The sequence below is a fragment of the Trachemys scripta genome, chromosome 5, assembly GCF_013100865.1.
Source record: "Trachemys scripta elegans isolate TJP31775 chromosome 5, CAS_Tse_1.0, whole genome shotgun sequence".
Classification (NCBI taxonomy): Eukaryota; Metazoa; Chordata; order Testudines; family Emydidae; genus Trachemys; species Trachemys scripta.
In genome coordinates this window covers 43,535,304-43,541,350 of record NC_048302.1, presented here as the reverse complement: position 1 = coordinate 43,541,350, position 6,047 = coordinate 43,535,304, and positions in this window count along the sequence as shown.

The window sequence follows — 6,047 nt, the reverse complement described above, 5'->3', positions numbered from 1 at the left end:
GGATATTATAGAATGGTTTGTATGGTTTCACTTATAGCATTTCATTTTGCACATACTAATGAATCAAGCCTCATCACCCCACAGAGAATGGAAACAGGAGAGAACTTGCAATTGTTACACAGGAGGTCTGCCTATGCCAAGGTATCTACAGTAGAGGCTTCTCTACATTGTGGGGGTAATGTGCTCTAGAGGGGTGTGATTTCTAAAGAGCACCTATACACTGCACATTAATTGGTCCATATAGACCCTGCATAACTAATGTTTAATTAGTGCAGTCTGTAGCAGACTTAAGAAATCATACTCCAGTAAAGCCCATTACCATCTCATGTGGAAAAACCTGTGATTTCTTGCATCAGTGCTTCTGTGAATTTGGCTCCGGGAATGGATGCTGTAGGGTGTATCAGTGTTGTCTAACCCTGCACAGTGGCAAAAACAGTTCAGCTAGTCTCTTGCATACAGTACAGCTACCACTCTTACCATGTGCAGTGCAACTGCATCTCTTGCTATTTAACCTGATGCCTACACACAAGCACATTCATGTGACTGAGTTTTTTCCTGTTGCAGAAAACTACATGTGTACAGATACTAAAACTGGTGCTTATTTTTTAAAAATATATATTATATATATATATAAAAATAAAACTAGATTTAATTCAGTTTTTAAAGCTGCAATATATGGTGAATCAACAGGAGAAACGTTAAAAATTTACAAGCTAGTAGTAGTAACTAATCTCTGAATCCCAAAGACTACATAACGGTCCCACTAGAGCAGAAAGATGCTCAATTCCTGAAAGCAAAACTTAAGACTTTATACTTGTCAATATAGGATTATAGGTCCTACACTATCATCAGTGGACAGTGCTCTGTTGCATTAATGCAACTCCATGTACTTCAGTAGATTTAACACCGGTGTAAGAACAATTAGGTCCACTCTGTACAAAGTGATTAACACTTGAAACTTCTTAAAAAGGTATCAAATTCTTAGCTCTTAAAAAAAAGTGGTTTTAGTATTAGTCTTTCATTGAACTACTTATTGGAGTCAGACAGTAAGAAACTGAGTGGGCGCAGGGTTGGCAAGGCTGTTTATACCAGCACTATGAGCATGTGGCACCAGATGGCACTGGAGCTGACCTGAAGATGCCACTCAGGGAAAAATTCCACCAACTCTGCTCAGGGAACGCACACACCTACATTGGCATTGACACGTGCAATACATCTTGAAGAACAACAGCTACAGAAAGGTTAGTAACAGTTTTCGCTCGCAGGCTGTAGGACACTAGCAACTTTGTAGCAGGACAGAATATAACTGGAAACCCGTTTAGACTCTGTGGACGCAGGTGTATCTTTAATCATATCCACAACGGAAAAAAAAATCAAATAGCTCTAGTCCTGTCCAAACAGAAGCCTCAAACCCTCCAAATATCCAAGGTGTGAAGGACTGCATCCTCCTTAGACGGATGAGGTTTAGGGTGAAACCCCAGAAGATGAATAGTCTGATGTGATGGTAGATAAGAATCCAGGATGGGGGCAGAGGGATACCTTGTCTTTAAAGAAAAGAGCACAGACGGTGGTGGTTAGCCATCAAAGTACTTAACTTACCAACTCTCCAACCAGAGATGATATAGCCACAAAAAAAGTGGTTTTCAGGGAGATGTGTAAAAGTGAAGACATAGCCAGAGTTTCAAAGGGAGGCTTCATCAGAGAGGTGACAATTAAGTTCAAATCCCAGGTTAGGGTGAGTTCCTTGATATTTGGCAACAGGTTAGATAGCCCTATAATAAAGCTAGAAGCAAGCCTATCAGATTGCCATGAGCATCAGCAAGTTGATATGGAGAGTAGATTGTGGGCAGACCATCTGCCCTCACCAGTATGGTCCTTAGGGGAGCTCACCATCCTAGAAAGGAGGAATCTGAAACTATCGGATGACAGGGAATGGATAGTTGAAGAGGATTCCTCAGCAGACCTTCTGTGGATTTTTCCACCAACTGAGAGAGACTAGCACATGCTGAGGAATGCAGAGCAACTTTCAAACTGTCTGTTGGGGTATAAATGTCCTGAGCCAACCCTGGAAACAGCAGAAGTGCAAGTGGGCATGTGGCATGATGAAGACAGATGCCACCATGTGACTGAGGAGCTGCAAAGGCTCAATGGGACATGAGTAATCAAATGTGTCAGAATAAGAAATCTGTCTTCCGGTAGGTAAGATCTGGATGTTGTATTTGCTGATCAGGTAAGAGAGGACTTCTCAATGTTGAATTGAAGTCCTAGCATGGTGAACACGGCTGAAGCTCTCTAGATGGCAACCTGGACCTCAATGCAAGAGCATCCTTTAAGCAATCAATCATTGAGGTAAGGGAAGACTGACTCCCCAGCAATGAAGTAGGGTGGCGACAACTGCCATAACCTTTGCAAACATCCCAGGGGCACTAGAGTGCCTGAAGGAAAGCACTTAACACTGAAAGTGCTTTTGACTGATGACAGATCACAGAAACCTCTTGTAAGAAGGATGGATCACGATGTGAAAATATGTATCTTGTAGCTTAAGGGTTGTGAACCAATCCCTAGGATGATAGCTGTGAGTTTTACTATCCTTGTGTCTTGAAGTGCCCCTTGAGGAGAGAGCTCCAGGAAAGTCAGGCTGAGGTAGATGATCAAAAGAACCTTGGATAGAATATTTTGAATCAGAAGAGCTGTTGTCTCCACAATCCAGAAAAGGGGGCAGCCATAGACAAAGGTGGAGGAGCAGATTATCTGACCGTTTGCATAGGTACCAGGGAACCAGTTGGTACTGGGGATGAAATAAGCTATGGTACCATGAATCTTCTCTCACACATGAAGGAAGACTCACTTTCATTGTCCGAGACAAGCACAACTTTGGAGAATCTGAATTCCTGCAGTACTGGGCAGATCTGCGCAGAAACCCGACGAGTCTCTGCAGCAGAAGCCTGTGGTACTGAGAATAAGAGTGTGTTGGCACAGATTGACTGGTAGATCTGGGTACTTTAGGACTCTCTGAAGAAGTGGAGGTTGCCACTGATATAGGTTTCCTCAGTACAGGATCAATAGTGTCCACGGGATTTAGATGTGAATGAACCTTCAATACTGAGATGACTTGGAGCATCAGCAGTACCTTTTGAGAGGAGCAAGTTCTCCCATACCGCAAGTTTCTTGTGGCCAAATCCTTCCTGAGCTGGTTTGGAGTGCCTTTTGGCAGATTTGATACTATTACCCACAAATCTCTCTTGCACAATAGTCAGGAAGGTGATCGAGCTGCAGAAATAGTGTGTTGTGGTCACTTAAACTGATACACAGTGGAGTATCTGGGCTTGGATCTAATGCAGGTTGGAGGGATTGCTCCATATGTCCCTGTCTGTCCTGTAATGACTCTTGAATCCCAAGCAAATCTTGCACTTAGAAAGCACATGAGTATCCTCTGAACAGTGGATATGGTGCAAGTGGCTGTCACTAACTGGGATGGACTCCTACCAACTGAGGCAATACTTAAATCCTGGGAATTTAGGCATACCCCAAGGAAAAAAGGTCTTCAGTAAAGGAGAGTTCCCCTGGAAAGGAGGGAGGCTAAAAGCCTCCCGAAACTTTTGCCCCCTTTAACTAAACTAAACCTATTAAAAATAAAACTAAGTCTGTTAGGACTACCAGAGATTAAAGTAAAGATTAAATAAACTAAAACAGCTAGCAAAGCAAGTGAATACTACTGAATGCTCTGTCTCAGGCATAGATGGTGGAAAAAAGAACTGGGGATGGTTCATCTGTCGTAGCCCTTTATGACCTTCATATGGGGCCTGAGGATAGGTAGAGTGTGCGTGGACCAAACAGGCACTGCAGCTGAAAATCTCTGACCCAAGGCACATGGGCAAATTAAGATTTTAAGACTACACTTGAGGGTGTAGATTTGCAGATTTACTCTGTGCAGAACATTAGTCTCCTTTGTTTATCAAATAACAATGCTACGGTCTCTTTCCCATCCCAAAATGTTTTACATGCCTCTGAACAATCTTCATGCAGGCACTGGAATGAGCTGATTTTTTATGTGTTTTCTTTTTATATTTCTAACACATTTCAGAACGAGTTTCTCCATGATGGGTCAAATTCACTGCTGGACTAAATGACTTGGATAAAGTTTTCTTTTCCCCAGCTGTGAATTTGGGCCCAGGGTACACATTTGAATTAATTCAATCACTATTTAGTTATAGCCCTTCTACACTCCTTGCATCCATCATTTGATTATAGACTGCCCACATTTTAACTGCTTATCCAACTCATTCTGTTCAAAGTGCCATTGTGGCTCCGTTCTATGCAGGAAATGGGATCCTCGAAACTGATGCAGGTCAAAGTAAGCCGAGTAACAACAAAAGGAAAAACAAATGTATCTACAATTTTACTAGATGCTAAAAGAGGACTAGTTTTCCCCCTTCCTCAAAACCCTTCATTGTTTCTCTGCATAAAGTTTGAATTCCTCATCCTCATTTTCAAAGTGCTGTTCCAACACTACGCTTGCATTCCTCTTTAAGTAACTTCCCACCTCAGGATGTATAGAGACTCTTCTTGCTTAGATACTCCTTTAAACCCTCCCACTTGGATCCTGGTGCTCTTTTCAAACTGCCTTTTGACTGGAATAACCTCCTTTTCCTCTTCATAAAAGTCCTAGGACAGAAGAGACCATTGTGATGAACTAGTTAGTAATTTACACCTTACTTCCAGTCTGAATGTATCTAGCTTCAACTTCCAGCCACACTGGAACAAGTTAACACCTTTCTTTGCTAGACTGAAGAGCCCATTAAATATTTGTCCCCTCATGTAGGTACTTAAACTGAAATCAAGTCACCTCTTAACCTTCTCTTTGTTAAGACAAACAGATTGAGCTCTTTGAGCCTATCACTAAGGCATGTTTTTTAATCCTTTAATCATTTTCATGGCTTTTCTCTCTGAATCCACTCCAATTTAGCAACATCCTTCTTAATTGTGGACATCAGAACTAGATACAGTATTCCAGCAATGGTAGCACCAGTGCCAAATACAGAGGTAAAATAGCCCCCTCTCCTACTCAAGATTCCACTTGATACATCTGAGGGCTTTAAAATCCTCCCTTTAAAACCTACTCCCCTTTGCCTGATTTTGCACATCTATTTTACAGTTACCATATTCACAAAAAAAATTAAAAAAAAATTCAGATATGAATGCCCCCCCTCCTGTTTTCTTTTTCTTATTTGTGTTCTCTCTTATCCCTAATGTGTGATATCATTTCCTGCACTTGTCTAATATAAATGAAAGGCCTTCGGGCAGTGACTGTGAATTAGTTCTGTACAGCACCAGAGAAACTTATGTCACTGCATAAATATTGAATAGTAAACTGGATTTTTACGAGTTATTGATCTTGTACATCAGAGCTACAACAACTTCAAAGGCTTCCACGCAGTGCACAGAATCAAGCAGGAATAATTTTTTTGAAAAGAAGTGTTGCAAATTGAGCTAAGCAGACATTTTGGACTAGCTTAATTACAGCATTAAGCCCCAAGAAGCAGCATGAGCCAAAAGAGAACATCTAGGCTGAAAGACAGATTGCTGTTGAATTAGTTTGAGAAACTTTTCTTTCAAATGAAGAGGCAGAGTTTGAAGCTTTTCATCAATTACATATGATTCACTCAACTCACAATATTCTAAGAGCTGGAAAGATCAGACATTCAAGAGATGGCAGATCCCAGGTATGTATACTAAATTGTAAGATTATTTACAAAGGGGATTTGTAAAAACACAGCACATTTGTCTAAACAATTTAACTATTTGGATTCCTAAATTTTTAGGAATTTTATAAATATACCATACTCCAAGTTACACAGTCAGTCAATCTCATGCTGAAGACAGTAAGCTACATCTTCCACCTCAAGAAAAGTAGGTGTACACATTACTGATTATCAAAAGATCATGTTGTGTTGCTTGCTATTCACAAAAAGTCATATCCACTTCTGCAATATTGCTTTCTTACCATTCACACGTTTCCTCCAGTTCTCCAGCAAAAAATAACTTTA